This window comes from Leuresthes tenuis, unplaced genomic scaffold (genome assembly GCF_036924035.1).
Source record: "Leuresthes tenuis unplaced genomic scaffold, fLeuTen1.0.hap1 SCAF_1, whole genome shotgun sequence".
NCBI classification, from domain to species: domain Eukaryota; kingdom Metazoa; phylum Chordata; class Actinopteri; order Atheriniformes; family Atherinopsidae; genus Leuresthes; species Leuresthes tenuis.
Window position 1 is genome coordinate 41,404,148 of NW_027325355.1, and position 18,322 is coordinate 41,422,469.

Genomic DNA, 18,322 nt, shown 5'->3' on the forward strand with positions numbered 1-18,322 from the left:
ATGCACATTTGTCAGACACATTGTTGCTTACGGCCACACCACCCTGAACATGCCCGACCTCGTCTGATCTCGTAAGCCAAGCAGGGTTGAGCCTCCTTAGTACTTGGATGGGAGACTGCTTGGGAATACCAGGTGCTGTAAGCTTTTTGTCTTCTCTCGACCACCTGCATGTCTTTTGTTGCAACGTCTGATCACCCTGTGACACATGACGAAGTTGGTCATCTTCAGCTGCTGCTGCTTTGTTGGCAGACACGAAGTGATCTGAGAGTCTCAGTTTCAGCTGCAGAGAATAATCACATCAGGGAAGAAGATGTTTCCATAACAAGTCAGCCTTTCTCTGCAATTATCTGGTTACATAGAGGAAGTGTATGATTCCAGTACCTATATAATGCACATTTGTCACAGAAATTGTTCCTTACGGCCACACCACCCTGAATAAGCCCGACCTCGTCTGATCTTGGAAGCCAAGGAGGGTTGGGCCTGGTTAGTACTTTAATGGGAGACTGCTTGGGAATACCAGGTGCTGTAAGCGTTTTCTCTTCTCTCTACAACCTGCATGTCTTTTGTTGCAACGTCTGATCACCCTGTGACACATGAGGAAGTTGGTCATCTTCAGCAGCTGCTGCTTTGTTGGCAGACACGAAGTGATCTGAGAGTCTCAGTTTCAGCTGAAGAGAATGATCACATCAGAGAAGATGATATGCCCACTACACATCAGCCTTTCTCGGCAATTATCTGGTTTCATAGAGCAAGTGTATGATTCCAGTACCTATATAATTCACATTTGTAACAGATATTGTCGCTTACCGCCACACCACCCTGAATAAGCCCCACCTTGTCTTATCTCGGAAGCCAAGCAGGGTTGGGTCTGGTTTGTACTTCAATGGGAGACTGCTTGGGAATACCAGGTGCTGTAAGCTGTTTCTCTTCTCTCTACCACCTGCATGTGTTTTGTTGCAACGTCTGATCACCCTGTGACACATGAGGAAGTTGGTAATCTTCAGCTGCTGCTGCTTTGTTGGCAGACACGAAGTGATCTAAGAGTCTCAGTTTCAGCTGAAGTGAATGATCACATCAGAGAAGATGATATGCCCACTACACATCAGCCTTTCTCGGCAATTATCTGGTTACATAGAGGAACCGTATGATTCCTGTACTTATATAATGCACATTTGTCAGACACATTGTTGCTTACGGCCACACCACCCTGAACATGCCCGACCTCGTCTGATCTCGGAAGCCAATTAGGGTTGAACCTCCTTAGTACGTGGATGGGAGACTGCTTGGGAATACCAGGTGCTGTAAGCTTCTTCTCTTCTCTCTACCACCTGCATGTCTTTTGTTGCAACTCCTGATCACCCTGTGACACATGAGGAAGTTGGTCATCTTCAGCTGCTGCTGCGTTGGCTGACACGAAGTGATCTGAGAGTCTCAGTTTAAGTTGCAGAGAATGATCACATCAGAGAAGATGATTTGCCCGCTACACATCAGCCTTTCTCGGCAATTATCTGGTTGCATAGAGGAACCGTATGATTCCAGTACCTATATAATGCACATTTGTCAGAGACATTGTTGCTTACGGCCACACCACCCTGAACATGCCCGACCTCGTCTGATCTCGGAAGCCAAGGAGGGTTGGGCCTGGTTAGTACTTAAATGGGAGACCGCTTGGGAATACCAGGAGCTGTAAGCTTTTTGTCTTCTCTCGACCACCTGCATGTCTTTTGTTGCAACGTCTGATCACCCTGTGACACATGAGGAAGTTGGTCATCTTCAGCTGCTGCTGCTTTGTTGGCAGACACGAAGTGATCTGAGAGTCTCAGTTTCAGCTGCAGATAATAATCACATCAGGGAAGAAGATGTGCCCATAACAAGTCAGCCTTTCTCTGCAATTATCTGGTTACATAGAGGAATTGTATGATTCCAGTACCTATATAATGCACATTTGTCACAGAAATTGTTCCTTACGGCCACACCACCCTGAATAAGCCCGACCTCGTCTGATCTCGGAAGCCAAGGAGGGTTGGGCCTGGTTAGTACTTTAATGGGAGACTGCTTGGGAATACCAGGTTCTGTAAGCGTTTTCTCTTCTCTCTACAACCTGCATGTCTTTTGTTGCAACGTCTGATCACCCTGTGACACATGAGGAAGTTGGTCATCTTCAGCTGCTGCTGCTTTGTTGGCAGACACGAAGTGATCTGAGAGTCTCAGTTTCAGCTGCAGAGAATAATCACATCAGGGAAGAAGATGTGCCCATAACACGTCAGCCTTTCTCTGCAATTATCTGGTTACATAGAGGAAGTGTATGATTCCAGTACCTATATAATGCACATTTGTCACAGAAATTGTTCCTTACGGCCACACCACCCTGAATAAGCCCGACCTCGTCTGATCTCGGAAGCCAAGGAGGGTTGGGCCTGGTTAGTACTTTAATGGGAGACTGCTTGGGAATACCAGGTTCTGTAAGCGTTTTCTCTTCTCTCTACAACCTGCATGTCTTTTGTTGCAACGTCTGATCACCCTGTGACACATGAGGAAGTTGGTCATCTTCAGCTGCTGCTGCTTTGTTGGCAGACACGAAGTGATCTGAGAGTCTCAGTTTCAGCTGCAGAGAATAATCACATCAGGGAAGAAGATGTGCCCATAACACGTCAGCCTTTCTCTGCAATTATCTGGTTACATAGAGGAAGTGTATGATTCCAGTACCTATATAATGCACATTTGTCACAGAAATTGTTCCTTATGGCCACACCACCCTGAATAAGCCCGACCTCGTCTGATCTCGGAAGCCAAGGAGGGTTGGGCCTGGTTAGTACTTTAATGGGAGACTGCTTGGGAATACCAGGTGCTGTAAGCGTTTTCTCTTCTCTCTACAACCTGCATGTCTTTTGTTGCAACGTCTGATCACCCTGTGACACATGAGGAAGTTGGCCATCTTCAGCTGCTGCTGGTTTGTTGGAAGACACGAAGTGATCTGAGAGTCTCAGTTTCAGCTAAAGAGAATAATCACTTCAGGGAAGAAGATGTGCCCACTACAGATCAGCCTTTCTCAGCAATTATCTGGTTACATAGAGGAACCGTATGATTCCTGTACTTATATAATGCACATTTGTCAGACACATTGTTGCTTACGGCCACACCACCCTGAACATGCCCGACCTCGTCTGATCTCGTAAGCCAAGCAGGGTTGGGCCTCCTTAGTACTTGGATGGGAGACTGCTTGGGAATACCAGGTGCTGTAAGCTTTTTGTCTTCTCTCGACCACCTGCATGTCTTTTGTTGCAACGTCTGATCACCCTGTGACACATGACGAAGTTGGTCATCTTCAGCTGCTGCTGCTTTGTTGGTAGACACGAAGTGATCTGAGAGTCTCAGTTTCAGCTGCAGAGAATAATCACATCAGGGAAGAAGATGTGCCCATAACAAGTCAGCCTTTCTCTGCAATTATCTGGTTACATAGAGGAATTGTATGATTCCAGTACCTATATAATGCACATTTGTCACAGAAATTGTTCCTTACGGCCACACCACCCTGAATAAGCCCGACCTCGTCTGATCTCGGAAGCCAAGGAGGGTTGGGCCTGGTTAGTACTTTAATGGGAGACTGCTTGGGAATACCAGGTTCTGTAAGCGTTTTCTCTTCTCTCTACAACCTGCATGTCTTTTGTTGCAACGTCTGATCACCCTGTGACACATGAGGAAGTTGGTCATCTTCAGCTGCTGCTGCTTTGTTGGCAGACACGAAGTGATCTGAGAGTCTCAGTTTCAGCTGAAGAGAATGATCACATCAGAGAAGATGATATGCCCACTACAAGTCAGCTTTTCTCTGCAATTATTTGGTTGCATAGAGGAACCGTATGATTCCAGTACCTATATAATGCACATTTGTCACAGACATTGTCGCTTACGGCCAAACTACCCTGAATAAGCCCGACCTCGTCTGATCTCGGAAGCCAAGCAGGTTTAGGCCTGCTTAGTACTTGATGGGAGACTGCTTGGGAATACCAGGTGCTGTAAGCTTTTTCTCTTCTCTCTACCACCTGCATGTCTTTTGTTGCAACGTCTGATCACCCTGTGACACGTGAAGAAGCTGGTCATCTTCAGCTGCTGCTGCTTTGTTGATAGACACGAGGTGATCTGAGAGTCTCAGTTTCAGCTCCAGAGAATAATCACATCAAGGAGGAAGATGAACCCACTATAAGTCAGCCTTTTTCGGCAATTATCTGGTTATACAGAGGAAGTGTATGATTCCAGTACCTATATAATGCACATTTGTCACCGATATTGTTGCTTACGGCCACACCACCCTGAACATGCCCGACCTCGTCTGATCTCGGAAGCCAATTAGGGTTGAACCTCCTTAGTACGTGGATGGGAGACTGCTTGGGAATACCAGGTGCTGTAAGCTTCTTCTCTTCTCTCTACCACCTGCATGTCTTTTGTTGCAACTCCTGATCACCCTGTGACACATGAGGAAGTTGGTCATCTTCAGCTGCTGCTGCGTTGGCTGACACGAAGTGATCTGAGAGTCTCAGTTTCAGCTAAAGAGAATAATCACTTCAGGGAAGAAGATGTGCCCACTACAGATCAGCCTTTCTCAGCAATTATCTGGTTACATAGAGGAACCGTATGATTCCTGTACTTATATAATGCACATTTGTCAGACACATTGTTGCTTACGGCCACACCACCCTGAACATGCCCGACCTCGTCTGATCTCGTAAGCCAAGCAGGGTTGAGCCTCCTTAGTACTTGGATGGGAGACTGCTTGGGAATACCAGGTGCTGTAAGCTTTTTGTCTTCTCTCGACCACCTGCATGTCTTTTGTTGCAACGTCTGATCACCCTGTGACACATGACGAAGTTGGTCATCTTCAGCTGCTGCTGCTTTGTTGGCAGACACGAAGTGATCTGAGAGTCTCAGTTTCAGCTGCAGAGAATAATCACATCAGGGAAGAAGATGTTTCCATAACAAGTCAGCCTTTCTCTGCAATTATCTGGTTACATAGAGGAAGTGTATGATTCCAGTACCTATATAATGCACATTTGTCACAGAAATTGTTCCTTACGGCCACACCACCCTGAATAAGCCCGACCTCGTCTGATCTTGGAAGCCAAGGAGGGTTGGGCCTGGTTAGTACTTTAATGGGAGACTGCTTGGGAATACCAGGTGCTGTAAGCGTTTTCTCTTCTCTCTACAACCTGCATGTGTTTTGTTGCAACGTCTGATCACCCTGTGACACATGAGGAAGTTGGTCATCTTCAGCTGCTGCTGCTTTGTTGGCAGACACGAAGTGATCTAAGAGTCTCAGTTTCAGCTGAAGTGAATGATCACATCAGAGAAGATGATATGCCCACTACACATCAGCCTTTCTCGGCAATTATCTGGTTTCATAGAGGAAGTGTATGATTCCAGTACCTATATAATTCACATTTGTAACAAATATATTTGCTTACCGCCACACCACCCTGAATAAGTCCCACCTTGTCTTATCTCGGAAGCCAAGTAGGGTTGGGCCTGGTTAGTACTTAGATGGGAGACTGCTTGGGATTACCAGGTGCTGTAAGCTTTTTGTCTTCTCTCGACCACCTTCATGTCTTTTGTTGCAACGTCTGATCACCCTGTGACACATGAGGAAGTTGGTCATCTTCAGCTCCTGCTGCTTTGTTGGCAGACATGAGGTAATCTGAGAGTCTCAGTTTCAGCTGGAGAGAATAATCACATCAGAGAAGAAGATGTGCCCACTACAAGTCAGCTTTTCTCTGCAATTATTTGGTTGCATAGAGGAACCGTATGATTCCAGTACCTATATAATGCACATTTGTCACAGACATTGTCGCTTACGGCCAAACCACCCTGAATAAGCCCGACCTCGTCTGATCTCGGAAGCCAAGCAGGTTTAGGCCTGCTTAGTACTTGATGGGAGACTGCTTGGGAATACCAGGTGCTGTAAGCTTTTTCTCTTCTCTCTACCACCTGCATGTCTTTTGTTGCAACGTCTGATCACCCTGTGACACGTGAAGAAGCTGGTCATCTTCAGCTGCTGCTGCTTTGTTGATAGACACGAGGTGATCTGAGAGTCTCAGTTTCAGCTCCAGAGAATAATCACATCAAGGAGGAAGATGAACCCACTATAAGTCAGCCTTTTTCGGCAATTATCTGGTTATACAGAGGAAGTGTATGATTCCAGTACCTATATAATGCACATTTGTCACCGATATTGTTGCTTACGGCCACACCACCCTGAATAAGCCCAACCTCGTCTGATCTCGGAAGCCAAGCAGGGTTGGGCCTCCTTAGTACTTGGATGGGAGACTGCTTGGGAATACCAGGTGCTGTAAGCTTCTTCTCTTCTCTCTACCACCTGCATGTCTTTTGTTGCAACTTCTGATCACCCTGTGACACATGAGGAAGTTGGTCATCTTCAGCTGCTGCTGCTTTGTTGGCTGACACGAAGTGATCTGAGAGTCTCAGTTTCAGTTGCAGATAATGATCACATCAGAGAAGATGATTATCTGGTTGCATAGAGGAACCGTATGATTCCAGTACCTATATAATGCACATTTGTCAGAGACATTGTTGCTTACGGCCACACCACCCTGAATAAGCCCGACCTCGTCTGATCTCGGACGCCAAGCAGGGTTGTACCTGGTTAGTACTTGGATTGGAGACAGCTTGGGAATACCAGGTGCTGTAAGCTTTTTCTCTTCTCTCTACCACCTGCATGTCTTTTGTTGCAACGTCTGATCACCCTGTGACACGTGAAGAAGTTGGTCATCTTCAGCTGCTGCTGCTTTGTTGGCTGACACGAAGTGATCTGAGAGTATCAGTTTCAGTTGCAGATAATGATCACATCAGAGAAGATGATTTGCCCGCTACACATCAGCCTTTCTCGGCAATTATCTGGTTGCATAGAGGAACCGTATGATTCCAGTACCTATATAATGCACATTTGTCAGAGACATTGTTGCTTACGGCCACACCACCCTGAATAAGCCCGACCTCGTCTGATCTCGGACGCCAAGCAGGGTTGTACCTGGTTAGTACTTGGATGGGAGACAGCTTGGGAATACCAGGTGCTGTAAGCTTTTTCTCTTCTCTCTACCACCTGCATGTCTTTTGTTGCAACGTCTGATCACCCTGTGACACGTGAAGAAGTTGGTCATCTTCAGCTGCTGCTGCTTTGTTGATAGACACGAGGTGATCTGAGAGTCTCAGTTTCAGTTGCAGAGAATGATCACATCAGAGAAGATGATTTGCCCGCTACACATCAGCCTTTCTCGGCAATTATCTGGTTGCATAGAGGAACCGTAGTTGGCAGACACAAAGTGATCTGAGAGTCTCAGTTTCAGCTGCAGAGAATAATCACGTCAGGGAAGAAGATGTGCCCACTACACATCAGCCTTTCTCGGAAATGATCTGGTTGCATAGAGGAACCGTATGATTCCAGTACCTATATAATGCACATTTGTCAGAGACATTGTTGCTTACGGCCACACCACCCTGAACATGCCCGACCTCGTCTGATCTCAGAAGCCAAGGAGGGTTGGGCCTAGTTAGTACTTGGATGGAAGACCTCTTGGGAATACCAGGTGCTTTAAGCTTTTTCTCTTCTCTCTACCACCTGCATGTCTTTTGTTGCAACGTCTGATCACCCTATGACACATGAGGAAGTTGGTCATCTTCAGCAGCTGCTGCTGCTTTGTTGGCAGACACGAAGTGATCTGAGAGTCTCAGTTTCAGTTGCAGAGAATGATCACATCAGAGAAGATTATTTGCCCGCTACACATCAGCCTTTCTCGGCAATTATCTGGTTGCATAGAGGAACCGTATGATTCCAGTACCTATATAATGCACATTTGTCAGAGACATTGTTGCTTACGGCCACACCACCCTGAAGAAGCCTGACCTCGTCTGATCTCGGACGCCAAGCAGGGTTGTACCTGGTTAGTACTTGGATGGGAGACAGCTTGGGAGTACCAGGTGCTGTAAGCTTTTTCTCTTCTCTCTACCACCTGCATGTGTTTTGTTGCAACGTCTGATCACCCTGTGACACGTGAAGAAGTTGGTCATCTTCAGCTGCTGCTGCTTTGTTGATAGACACGAGGTGATCTGAGAGTCTCAGTTTCAGCTGAAGAGAATAATCACATCAAGGAGGAAGATGAGCCCACTACAAGTCAGCCTTTTTCGGCAATTATCTGGTTACACAGAGGAAGTGTATGATTCCAGTACCTATATAATGCACATTTGTCACCGATATTGTTGCTTACGGCCACACCACCCTGAATAAGACCGACCTCGTCTGATCTCGGAAGCCAAGCAGGGTTGGGCCTGGTTAGTACTTAAATGGGAGACTGCTTGGGAATACCAGGTGCTGTAAGCGTTTTCTCTTCTCTCTACAACCTGCATGTCTTTTGTTGCAACGTCTGATCACCCTGTGACACATGAGGAAGTTGGTCATCTTCAGCTGTTTCTCCTCTGTTGGAAGACACGAAGTGATCTGAGAGTCTCAGTTTCAGCTGAAGAGAATAATCACGTCAGGGAAGAAGATGTGCCCACTACACATCAGCCTTTCTAAGCAATTATCTGGTTACATAGAGGAACCGTATGATTCCTGTACTTATATAATGCACATTTGTCACAGACATTGTCGCTTACGGCCACACCACCCTGAATATGCCTGACCTCGTCTGATCTCGGAAGCCAAGCAGAGTTGGGCCTGGTTAGTACTTGGGTGGGAGACCGCTTGAAAATACCAGGTGCTGTAAGCTTTTTCTCTTCTCTCTACCACCTGCATGTCTTTTTTTGCAACGTCTGATCACCCTGTGACACATGAGGAAGTTGGTCATCTTCAGCTGCTGCTGCTTTGTTGGCAGACACAGAGTGATCTGAGAGTCTCAGTTTCAGCTGCAGAGAATAATCACATCAGGGAAGAATATGTGCCCACTACAAGTCAGCCTTTCTCGGCAATTATCTGGTTTCATAGAGGAAGTGTATGATTCCAGTACCTATATAATGCACATTTGTCACAGAAATTGTTCCTTACGGCCACACCACCCTGAATAAGCCTGACCTCGTCTGATCTCGGAAGCCGAGGAGGGTTGGGCCTGGTTAGTACTTTAATGGGAGACTGCTTGGGAATACCAGGTGCTGTAAGCGTTTTCTCTTCTCTCTACAACCTACATGTCTTTTGTTGCAACGTCTGATCACCCTGTGACACATGAGGTATTTGGTCATCTTCAGCTGCGGCTGCTTTGTTGGCAAACACGAAGTGATCTGAGAGTCTCAGTTTCAGCTGAAGAGAATGATCACGTCAGGGAACAAGATGTGCCCACTACACATCAGCCTTTCTCTGCAATTATCTGGTTATATAGAGGAACCGTATGATTCCAGTACCTATATAATGCACATTTTCAGAGATATTGTTGCTTACGGCCACACCACCCTGAACATCCCCTTCCTCGTCTGATCTCGGAAGCCAAGCACAGTTGGGCCTGGTTTGTACTTGGATGGAAGACCTCTTGGGAATACCAGGTGCTTTAAGCTTTTTCTCTTCTCTCAACCACCTGCATGTCTTTTGTTGCAATGTCTGATCACCCTGTGACACATGAGGAAGTTGGTCATCTTCAGCTGCTGCTGCTTTGTTGGCAGACACGAAGTGATCTGAGAGTCTCATTTTCAGCTGGAGAGAATTATCACGTCAGGGAACAAGATATGCCCGCTACATATCAGCCTTTCTCTGCAAATATCTGGTTACATAGAGGAACGATATGATTTGATTACCTATATAATGCGCATTTGTCACAGAGATTGTTGCTTACGGCCAAACCACCCTGAATATGTCCAACCACGTCTGATCTCGGAAGCCAAGGAGGGTTGGGCCTGGTTAGTACTTTGATGGGAGACCGCTTGGGAATACCAGGTGCTGTAAGCGTTTTCTCTTCTCTCTACAACCTGCATGTGTTTTGTTGCAACGTCTGATCACCCTGTGACACATGAGGAAGTTGGTCATCTTCAGCTGCTGCTGCTTTGTTGGCAGACACGAAGTGATCTAAGAGTCTCAGTTTCAGCTGAAGTGAATGATCACATCAGAGAAGATGATATGCCCACTACACATCAGCCTTTCTCGGCAATTATCTGGTTTCATAGAGGAAGTGTATGATTCCAGTACCTATATAATTCACATTTGTAACAAATATATTTGCTTACCGCCACACCACCCTGAATAAGTCCCACCTTGTCTTATCTCGGAAGCCAAGTAGGGTTGGGCCTGGTTAGTACTTAGATGGGAGACTGCTTGGGATTACCAGGTGCTGTAAGCTTTTTGTCTTCTCTCGACCACCTTCATGTCTTTTGTTGCAACGTCTGATCACCCTGTGACACATGAGGAAGTTGGTCATCTTCAGCTCCTGCTGCTTTGTTGGCAGACATGAGGTAATCTGAGAGTCTCAGTTTCAGCTGGAGAGAATAATCACATCAGAGAAGAAGATGTGCCCACTACAAGTCAGCTTTTCTCTGCAATTATTTGGTTGCATAGAGGAACCGTATGATTCCAGTACCTATATAATGCACATTTGTCACAGACATTGTCGCTTACGGCCAAACCACCCTGAATAAGCCCGACCTCGTCTGATCTCGGAAGCCAAGCAGGTTTAGGCCTGCTTAGTACTTGATGGGAGACTGCTTGGGAATACCAGGTGCTGTAAGCTTTTTCTCTTCTCTCTACCACCTGCATGTCTTTTGTTGCAACGTCTGATCACCCTGTGACACGTGAAGAAGCTGGTCATCTTCAGCTGCTGCTGCTTTGTTGATAGACACGAGGTGATCTGAGAGTCTCAGTTTCAGCTCCAGAGAATAATCACATCAAGGAGGAAGATGAACCCACTATAAGTCAGCCTTTTTCGGCAATTATCTGGTTATACAGAGGAAGTGTATGATTCCAGTACCTATATAATGCACATTTGTCACCGATATTGTTGCTTACGGCCACACCACCCTGAATAAGCCCAACCTCGTCTGATCTCGGAAGCCAAGCAGGGTTGGGCCTCCTTAGTACTTGGATGGGAGACTGCTTGGGAATACCAGGTGCTGTAAGCTTCTTCTCTTCTCTCTACCACCTGCATGTCTTTTGTTGCAACTTCTGATCACCCTGTGACACATGAGGAAGTTGGTCATCTTCAGCTGCTGCTGCTTTGTTGGCTGACACGAAGTGATCTGAGAGTCTCAGTTTCAGTTGCAGATAATGATCACATCAGAGAAGATGATTATCTGGTTGCATAGAGGAACCGTATGATTCCAGTACCTATATAATGCACATTTGTCACAGAAATTGTTCCTTACGGCCACACCACCCTGAATAAGCCTGACCTCGTCTGATCTCGGAAGCCGAGGAGGGTTGGGCCTGGTTAGTACTTTAATGGGAGACTGCTTGGGAATACCAGGTGCTGTAAGCGTTTTCTCTTCTCTCTACAACCTACATGTCTTTTGTTGCAACGTCTGATCACCCTGTGACACATGAGGTATTTGGTCATCTTCAGCTGCGGCTGCTTTGTTGGCAAACACGAAGTGATCTGAGAGTCTCAGTTTCAGCTGAAGAGAATGATCACGTCAGGGAACAAGATGTGCCCACTACACATCAGCCTTTCTCTGCAATTATCTGGTTATATAGAGGAACCGTATGATTCCAGTACCTATATAATGCACATTTTCAGAGATATTGTTGCTTACGGCCACACCACCCTGAACATCCCCTTCCTCGTCTGATCTCGGAAGCCAAGCACAGTTGGGCCTGGTTTGTACTTGGATGGAAGACCTCTTGGGAATACCAGGTGCTTTAAGCTTTTTCTCTTCTCTCAACCACCTGCATGTCTTTTGTTGCAATGTCTGATCACCCTGTGACACATGAGGAAGTTGGTCATCTTCAGCTGCTGCTGCTTTGTTGGCAGACACGAAGTGATCTGAGAGTCTCATTTTCAGCTGGAGAGAATTATCACGTCAGGGAACAAGATATGCCCGCTACATATCAGCCTTTCTCTGCAAATATCTGGTTACATAGAGGAACGATATGATTTGATTACCTATATAATGCGCATTTGTCACAGAGATTGTTGCTTACGGCCAAACCACCCTGAATATGTCCAACCTCGTCTGATCTCGGAAGCCAAGGAGGGTTGGGCCTGGTTAGTACTTTGATGGGAGACCGCTTGGGAATACCAGGTGCTGTAAGCTTTTTTTCTTCTCTCTACCACCTGCATGTCTTTTGTTGCAACGTCTGATCACCCTGTGACACATGAGGAAGGTGGTCATCTTCAGCTGCTGCTGCTTTGTTGGCAGACACAAAGTGATCTGAGAGTCTCAGTTTCAGCTGAAGAGAATGATCACATCAGAGAAGATGATATGCCCGCTACACATCAGCCTTTCTCGGCAATTATCTGGTTGCATAGAGGAACCGTATGATTCCAGTACCTATATAATGCACATTTGTCAGAGACATTGTTGCTTACGGCCACACAACCCTGAACATGCCCGACCTCGTCTGATCTCGGAAGCCAAGCACAGTTGGGCCTGGTTTGTACTTGGATGGAAGACCTCTTGGGAATACGAGGTGCTGTAAGCTTTTTCTCTTCTCTCTACCACCTGCATGTCTTTTGTTGCAACGTCTGATCACCCTGTGACACATGAGGAAGTTGGTCATCTTCAGCTTCTGCTGCTTTGTTGGCAGACACAAAGTGATCTGAGAGTCTCAGTTTCAGCTGCAGAGAAAAATCACGTCAGGGAAGAAGATGTGCCCACTACTTATCAGCTTTTCTCGGCAATTATCTGGTTACATAGAGGAACTGTATGATTCCAGTACCTTTATAATGCACATTTGTCACAGTTATGGTTGCTTACCGCCACACCACCCTGAATATGCCCGACCACGTCTGATCTCGGAAGCCAAGCAGGTTTGGGCCTGGTTAGTACTTGGATGGTAGACTCTCTGGGAATACCAGGTGCTGTAAGCTTTTTCTCTTCTCTCTACCACCTGCATGTCTTTTGTTGCAACGTCTGATCACCCTGTGACACATGAGGAAGTTGGTCATCTTCAGCTGCTGCTGCTTTGTTGGAAGACACAAAGTGATCTGAGAGTCTCAGTTTCAGCTGCAGAGAATAATCACGTCAGGGAAGAAGATGTGCCCACTACACATCAGCCTTTCTCGGAAATGATCTGGTTGCATAGAGGAACCGTATGATTCCAGTACCTATATAATGCACATTTGTCAGAGACATTGTTGCTTACGGCCACACCACCCTGAACATGCTCGATCTCGTCTGATCTCGGAAGCCAAGGAGGTTTGGGCCTGGTTAGTACTTGGATGGAAGACCTCTTGGGAATACCAGGTGTGGTAAGCTTTTTCTCTTCTCTCTACCACCTGCATGTCTTTTGTTGCAACGTCTGATCACCCTGTGACACATGAGGAAGTTGGTCATCTTCAGCAGCTGCTGCTGCTTTGTTGGCAGACACGAAGTGATCTGAGAGTCTCAGTTTCAGCTGCAGAGAATGATCACATCAGGGAAGAAGATATGCCCATAACAAGTGAGCCTTTCTCGGAAATTATCTGGTTACATAGAGGAAGTGTATGATTCCAGTACTTATATAATGCACATTTGTCACAGTTATTGTTGCTTACGGCCACACCACCCTGAATATACCCGACCTCGTCTGATCTCGGAAGCCAAGCAGGTTTGAGCCTGGTTAGTACTTGGATGGTAGACTGCTTGGGAATACCAGGTGCTGGAAGCGTTTTCTCTTCTCTCTACAACCTGCATGTCTTTTGTTGCAACGTCTGATCACCCTGTGACACATGAGGAAGTTGGTGATCTTCAGCAGCTGCTGCTTCTTTGTTGGCAGACACGAAGTGATCTGAGAGTCTCAGTTTCAGCTGCAGAAAATAATCACATCGGGGAAGAAGATGTGCCCACTACAAGTCAGCCTTTCTCGGCAATTATCTGGTTACATAGAGGAAGTGTATGATTCCAGTACTTATATAATGCACATTTGTCACAGATATTGTTGCTTACGGCCACACCACCCTGAATAAGCCCGACCTCGTCTGATCTTGGAAGCCAAGCAGGTTTGGGCCTGGTTAGTACTTGGTTGGGAGACTGCTTGGGAATACCAGGTGCTTTAAGCTTTTTCTCTTCTCTCTACCACCTGCATGTCTTTTGTTGCAACGTCTGATCACCCTGTGACACATGAGGAAGGTGGTCATCTTCAGCTGCTGCTGCTTTGTTGGCAGACACGAAGTGATCTGAGAGTCTCAGTTTCAGCTGAAGAGAATGATCACATCAGAGAAGATGATATGCCCGCTACACATCAGCCTTTCTCGCCAATTATCTGGTTGCATAGAGGAACCGTATGATTCCAGTACCTATATAATGCACATTTGTCAGAGACATTGTTGCTTACGGCCACACAACCCTGAACATGCCCGACCTCGTCTGATCTCGGAAGCCAAGCACAGTTGGGCCTGGTTTGTACTTGGATGGAAGACCTCTTGGGAATACGAGGTGCTGTAAGCTTTTTCTCTTCTCTCTACCACCTGCATGTCTTTTGTTGCAACGTCTGATCACCCTGTGACACATGAGGAAGTTGGTCATCTTCAGCTTCTGCTGCTTTGTTGGCAGACACAAAGTGATCTGAGAGTCTCAGTTTCAGCTCGAGAGAATAATCACGTCAGGGAAGAAGATGTGCCCACTACTTATCAGCTTTTCTCTGCAATTATCTGGTTACATAGAGGAACTGTATGATTCCAGTACCTTTATAATGCACATTTGTCACAGTTATGGTTGATTACCGCCACACCACCCTGAATATGCCCGACCAAGTCTGATCTCGGAAGCCAAGCAGGTTTGGGCCTGGTTAGTACTTGGATGGTAGACTCTCTGGGAATACCAGGTGCTGTAAGCTTTTTCTCTTCTCTCTACCACCTGCATGTCTTTTGTTGCAACGTCTGATCACCCTGTGACACATGAGGAAGTTGGTCATCTTCAGCTGCTGCTGCTTTGTTGGCAGACACAAAGTGATCTGAGAGTCTCAGTTTCAGCTGCAGAGAATAATCACGTCAGGGAAGAAGATGTGCCCACTACACATCAGCCTTTCTCGGAAATGATCTGGTTGCATAGAGGAACCGTATGATTCCAGTACCTGTATAATGCACATTTGTCAGAGACATTGTTGCTTACGACCACACCACCCTGAACATGCTCGACCTCGTCTGATCTCGGAAGCCAAGGAGGTTTGGGCCTGGTTAGTACTTGGATAGAAGACCTCTTGGGAATACCAGGTGTGGTAAGCTTTTTCTCTTCTCTCTACCACCTGCATGTCTTTTGTTGCAACGTCTGATCACCCTGTGACACATGAGGAAGTTGGTCATCTTCAGCAGCTGCTGCTGCTTTGTTGGCAGACACGAAGTGATCTGAGAGTCTCAGTTTCAGCTGCAGAGAATGATCACATCAGGGAAGAAGATGTGCCCATAACAAGTGAGCCTTTCTCGGAAATTATCTGGTTACATAGAGGAAGTGTATGATTCCAGTACTTATATAATGCACATTTGTCACAGTTATTGTTGCTTACGGCCACACCACCCTGAATATACCCGACCTCGTCTGATCTCGGAAGCCAAGCACGTTTGAGCCTGGTTAGTACTTGGATGGTAGACTGCTTGGGAATACCAGGTGCTGTAAGCGTTTTCTCTTCTCTCTACAACCTGCATGTCTTTTGTTGCAACGTCTGATCACCCTGTGACACATGAGGAAGTTGGTGATCTTCAGCTGCTGCTGCTTTGTTGGCAGACACCAAGTGATCTGAGAGTCTCAGTTTCAGCTGCAGAGAATAATCACATCAGGGAAGAAGATGTGCCCATAACAAGTCAGCCTTTCTCTGCAATTATCTGGTTACATAGAGGAAGTGTATGATTCCAGTACCTATATAATGCACATTTGTCACAGAAATTGTTCCTTACGGCCACACCACCCTGAATATGCCCGACCTCGTCTGATCTCGGAAGCCAAGGAGGGTTGGGCCTGGTTAGTACTTTAATGGGAGACTTCTTGGGAATACCAGGTGCTGTAAGCGTTTTCTCTTCTCTCTACAACCTGCATGTCTTTTGTTGCAACGTCTGATCACCCTGTGACACATGAGGAAGTTGGTCATCTTCAGCTGCTGCTGCTTTGTTGGCAGACACGAAGTGATCTGAGAGTCTCAGTTTCAGCTGAAGAGAATAATCACGTCAGGGAAGAAGATGTGCCCACTACACATCAGCCTTTCTCAGCAATTATCTGGTTACATAGAGGAACCGTATGATTCCTGTACCTATATAATGCACATTTGTCACAGACATTGTTACTTACGGCCACACCACCCTGAATTTGCCTGACCTCGTCTGATCTCGGAAGCCAAGCAGTGTTGGGCCTGGTTAGTACTTGGGTGGGAGACCGCTTGGGAATACCAGGTGCTGTAAGGTTTTTCTCTTCTCTCTACCACCTGCATGTGTTTTGTTGCAACGTCTGATCACCCTGTGACACATGAGGTATTTGGTCATCTTCAGCTGCGGCTGCTTTGTTGGCAGACACGAAGTGATCTGAGAGTCTCAGTTTCAGCTGAAGAGAATGATCACATCAGAGAAGATGATATGCCCGCTACACATCAGCCTTTCTCGGCAATTATCTGGTTGCATAGAGGAACCGTATGATTCCAGTACCTATATAATGCACATTTGTCAGAGACATTGTTGCTTACGGCCACACAACCCTGAACATGCCCGACCTCGTCTGATCTCGGAAGACAAGCACAGTTGGGCCTGGTTTGTACTTGGATGGAAGACCTCTTGGGAATACGAGGTGCTGTAAGCTTTTTCTCTTCTCTCTACCACCTGCATGTCTTTTGTTGCAACGTCTGATCACCCTGTGACACATGAGGAAGTTGGTCATCTTCAGCTTCTGCTGCTTTGTTGGCAGACACAAAGTGATCTGAGAGTCTCAGTTTCAGCTGAAGAGAATAATCACGTCAGGGAAGAAGATGTGCCCACTACTTATCAGCTTTTCTCTGCAATTATCAGGTTACATAGAGGAACTGTATGATTCCAGTACCTTTATAATGCACATTTGTCACAGTTATGGTTGCTTACCGCCACACCACCCTGAATATGCCCGACCATGTCTGATCTCGGAAGCCAAGCAGGTTTGGGCCTGGTTAGTACTTGGATGGTAGACTCTCTGGGAATACCAGGTGCCGTAAGCTTTTTCTCTTCTCTCTACCACCTGCATGTCTTTTTTTGCAACGTCTGATCACCCTGTGACACATGAGGAAGTTGGTCATCTTCAGCTGCTGCTGCTTTGTTGGCAGACACAGAGTGATCTGAGAGTCTCAGTTTCAGCTGCAGAGAATAATCACATCAGGGAAGAATATGTGCCCACTACAAGTCAGCCTTTCTCGGCAATTATCTGGTTTCATAGAGGAAGTGTATGATTCCAGTACCTATATAATGCACATTTGTCACAGAAATTGTTCCTTACGGCCACACCACCCTGAATAAGCCTGACCTCGTCTGATCTCGGAAGCCGAGGAGGGTTGGGCCTGGTTAGTACTTTAATGGGAGACTGCTTGGGAATACCAGGTGCTGTAAGCGTTTTCTCTTCTCTCTACAACCTACATGTCTTTTGTTGCAACGTCTGATCACCCTGTGACACATGAGGTATTTGGTCATCTTCAGCTGCGGCTGCTTTGTTGGCAAACACGAAGTGATCTGAGAGTCTCAGTTTCAGCTGAAGAGAATGATCACGTCAGGGAACAAGATGTGCCCACTACACATCAGCCTTTCTCTGCAATTATCTGGTTATATAGAGGAACCGTATGATTCCAGTACCTATATAATGCACATTTTTCAGAGATATTGTTGCTTACGGCCACACCACCCTGAACATCCCCTTCCTCGTCTGATCTCGGAAGCCAAGCACAGTTGGGCCTGGTTTGTACTTGGATGGAAGACCTCTTGGGAATACCAGGTGCTTTAAGCTTTTTCTCTTCTCTCAACCACCTGCATGTCTTTTGTTGCAATGTCTGATCACCCTGTGACACATGAGGAAGTTGGTCATCTTCAGCTGCTGCTGCTTTGTTGGCAGACACGAAGTGATCTGAGAGTCTCATTTTCAGCTGGAGAGAATTATCACGTCAGGGAACAAGATATGCCCGCTACATATCAGCCTTTCTCTGCAAATATCTTGTTACATAGAGGAACCATATGATTTGATTACCTATATAATGCGCATTTGTCACAGAGAT

The 18,322-nt window shown here is 46.4% G+C and overlaps 44 pseudogenes; all 44 read left to right on the plus strand.

Moving 5' to 3' along the window:
* The first annotated feature begins 25 nt into the window (after positions 1–25).
* On the plus strand, positions 26–144 carry LOC140294209 (5S ribosomal RNA; annotated as a pseudogene).
* Positions 145–413: 269 nt separating this feature from the next.
* On the plus strand, positions 414–532 carry LOC140292288 (5S ribosomal RNA; annotated as a pseudogene).
* A 657-nt stretch (positions 533–1,189) lies between these two features.
* On the plus strand, positions 1,190–1,308 carry LOC140297028 (5S ribosomal RNA; annotated as a pseudogene).
* A 266-nt stretch (positions 1,309–1,574) lies between these two features.
* LOC140300652 (5S ribosomal RNA) lies at positions 1,575–1,693 on the plus strand (annotated as a pseudogene).
* Positions 1,694–1,962: 269 nt separating this feature from the next.
* Positions 1,963–2,081, plus strand: LOC140293755 (5S ribosomal RNA; annotated as a pseudogene).
* Positions 2,082–2,350: 269 nt separating this feature from the next.
* On the plus strand, positions 2,351–2,469 carry LOC140293756 (5S ribosomal RNA; annotated as a pseudogene).
* A 269-nt stretch (positions 2,470–2,738) lies between these two features.
* On the plus strand, positions 2,739–2,857 carry LOC140290932 (5S ribosomal RNA; annotated as a pseudogene).
* A 269-nt stretch (positions 2,858–3,126) lies between these two features.
* On the plus strand, positions 3,127–3,245 carry LOC140289042 (5S ribosomal RNA; annotated as a pseudogene).
* Positions 3,246–3,514: 269 nt separating this feature from the next.
* Positions 3,515–3,633, plus strand: LOC140293758 (5S ribosomal RNA; annotated as a pseudogene).
* Positions 3,634–3,902: 269 nt separating this feature from the next.
* On the plus strand, positions 3,903–4,020 carry LOC140291747 (5S ribosomal RNA; annotated as a pseudogene).
* Positions 4,021–4,289: 269 nt separating this feature from the next.
* On the plus strand, positions 4,290–4,408 carry LOC140297030 (5S ribosomal RNA; annotated as a pseudogene).
* A 266-nt stretch (positions 4,409–4,674) lies between these two features.
* On the plus strand, positions 4,675–4,793 carry LOC140294210 (5S ribosomal RNA; annotated as a pseudogene).
* A 269-nt stretch (positions 4,794–5,062) lies between these two features.
* Positions 5,063–5,181, plus strand: LOC140292289 (5S ribosomal RNA; annotated as a pseudogene).
* Positions 5,182–5,838: 657 nt separating this feature from the next.
* On the plus strand, positions 5,839–5,956 carry LOC140294424 (5S ribosomal RNA; annotated as a pseudogene).
* Positions 5,957–6,225: 269 nt separating this feature from the next.
* On the plus strand, positions 6,226–6,344 carry LOC140291686 (5S ribosomal RNA; annotated as a pseudogene).
* Positions 6,345–6,581: 237 nt separating this feature from the next.
* Positions 6,582–6,700, plus strand: LOC140271722 (5S ribosomal RNA; annotated as a pseudogene).
* Positions 6,701–6,969: 269 nt separating this feature from the next.
* LOC140290501 (5S ribosomal RNA) lies at positions 6,970–7,088 on the plus strand (annotated as a pseudogene).
* Positions 7,089–7,485: 397 nt separating this feature from the next.
* On the plus strand, positions 7,486–7,604 carry LOC140292069 (5S ribosomal RNA; annotated as a pseudogene).
* A 272-nt stretch (positions 7,605–7,876) lies between these two features.
* LOC140295051 (5S ribosomal RNA) lies at positions 7,877–7,995 on the plus strand (annotated as a pseudogene).
* A 269-nt stretch (positions 7,996–8,264) lies between these two features.
* Positions 8,265–8,383, plus strand: LOC140310572 (5S ribosomal RNA; annotated as a pseudogene).
* Positions 8,384–8,652: 269 nt separating this feature from the next.
* Positions 8,653–8,771, plus strand: LOC140301123 (5S ribosomal RNA; annotated as a pseudogene).
* Positions 8,772–9,040: 269 nt separating this feature from the next.
* Positions 9,041–9,159, plus strand: LOC140295672 (5S ribosomal RNA; annotated as a pseudogene).
* A 268-nt stretch (positions 9,160–9,427) lies between these two features.
* LOC140297069 (5S ribosomal RNA) lies at positions 9,428–9,546 on the plus strand (annotated as a pseudogene).
* Positions 9,547–9,815: 269 nt separating this feature from the next.
* On the plus strand, positions 9,816–9,934 carry LOC140283363 (5S ribosomal RNA; annotated as a pseudogene).
* A 657-nt stretch (positions 9,935–10,591) lies between these two features.
* On the plus strand, positions 10,592–10,709 carry LOC140294425 (5S ribosomal RNA; annotated as a pseudogene).
* A 269-nt stretch (positions 10,710–10,978) lies between these two features.
* Positions 10,979–11,097, plus strand: LOC140291687 (5S ribosomal RNA; annotated as a pseudogene).
* A 237-nt stretch (positions 11,098–11,334) lies between these two features.
* On the plus strand, positions 11,335–11,453 carry LOC140295673 (5S ribosomal RNA; annotated as a pseudogene).
* Positions 11,454–11,721: 268 nt separating this feature from the next.
* Positions 11,722–11,840, plus strand: LOC140297070 (5S ribosomal RNA; annotated as a pseudogene).
* Positions 11,841–12,109: 269 nt separating this feature from the next.
* Positions 12,110–12,228, plus strand: LOC140316668 (5S ribosomal RNA; annotated as a pseudogene).
* A 269-nt stretch (positions 12,229–12,497) lies between these two features.
* On the plus strand, positions 12,498–12,616 carry LOC140294034 (5S ribosomal RNA; annotated as a pseudogene).
* Positions 12,617–12,885: 269 nt separating this feature from the next.
* On the plus strand, positions 12,886–13,004 carry LOC140282513 (5S ribosomal RNA; annotated as a pseudogene).
* Positions 13,005–13,273: 269 nt separating this feature from the next.
* On the plus strand, positions 13,274–13,392 carry LOC140280259 (5S ribosomal RNA; annotated as a pseudogene).
* Positions 13,393–13,664: 272 nt separating this feature from the next.
* LOC140291185 (5S ribosomal RNA) lies at positions 13,665–13,783 on the plus strand (annotated as a pseudogene).
* Positions 13,784–14,055: 272 nt separating this feature from the next.
* On the plus strand, positions 14,056–14,174 carry LOC140291216 (5S ribosomal RNA; annotated as a pseudogene).
* A 269-nt stretch (positions 14,175–14,443) lies between these two features.
* LOC140294036 (5S ribosomal RNA) lies at positions 14,444–14,562 on the plus strand (annotated as a pseudogene).
* Positions 14,563–14,831: 269 nt separating this feature from the next.
* On the plus strand, positions 14,832–14,950 carry LOC140295131 (5S ribosomal RNA; annotated as a pseudogene).
* A 269-nt stretch (positions 14,951–15,219) lies between these two features.
* On the plus strand, positions 15,220–15,338 carry LOC140293895 (5S ribosomal RNA; annotated as a pseudogene).
* Positions 15,339–15,610: 272 nt separating this feature from the next.
* On the plus strand, positions 15,611–15,729 carry LOC140289718 (5S ribosomal RNA; annotated as a pseudogene).
* A 269-nt stretch (positions 15,730–15,998) lies between these two features.
* LOC140269971 (5S ribosomal RNA) lies at positions 15,999–16,117 on the plus strand (annotated as a pseudogene).
* Positions 16,118–16,386: 269 nt separating this feature from the next.
* Positions 16,387–16,505, plus strand: LOC140305329 (5S ribosomal RNA; annotated as a pseudogene).
* Positions 16,506–16,774: 269 nt separating this feature from the next.
* Positions 16,775–16,893, plus strand: LOC140294457 (5S ribosomal RNA; annotated as a pseudogene).
* Positions 16,894–17,162: 269 nt separating this feature from the next.
* Positions 17,163–17,281, plus strand: LOC140291381 (5S ribosomal RNA; annotated as a pseudogene).
* A 269-nt stretch (positions 17,282–17,550) lies between these two features.
* LOC140295674 (5S ribosomal RNA) lies at positions 17,551–17,669 on the plus strand (annotated as a pseudogene).
* A 269-nt stretch (positions 17,670–17,938) lies between these two features.
* On the plus strand, positions 17,939–18,057 carry LOC140297071 (5S ribosomal RNA; annotated as a pseudogene).
* The last annotated feature ends 265 nt before the right edge of the window (positions 18,058–18,322 follow it).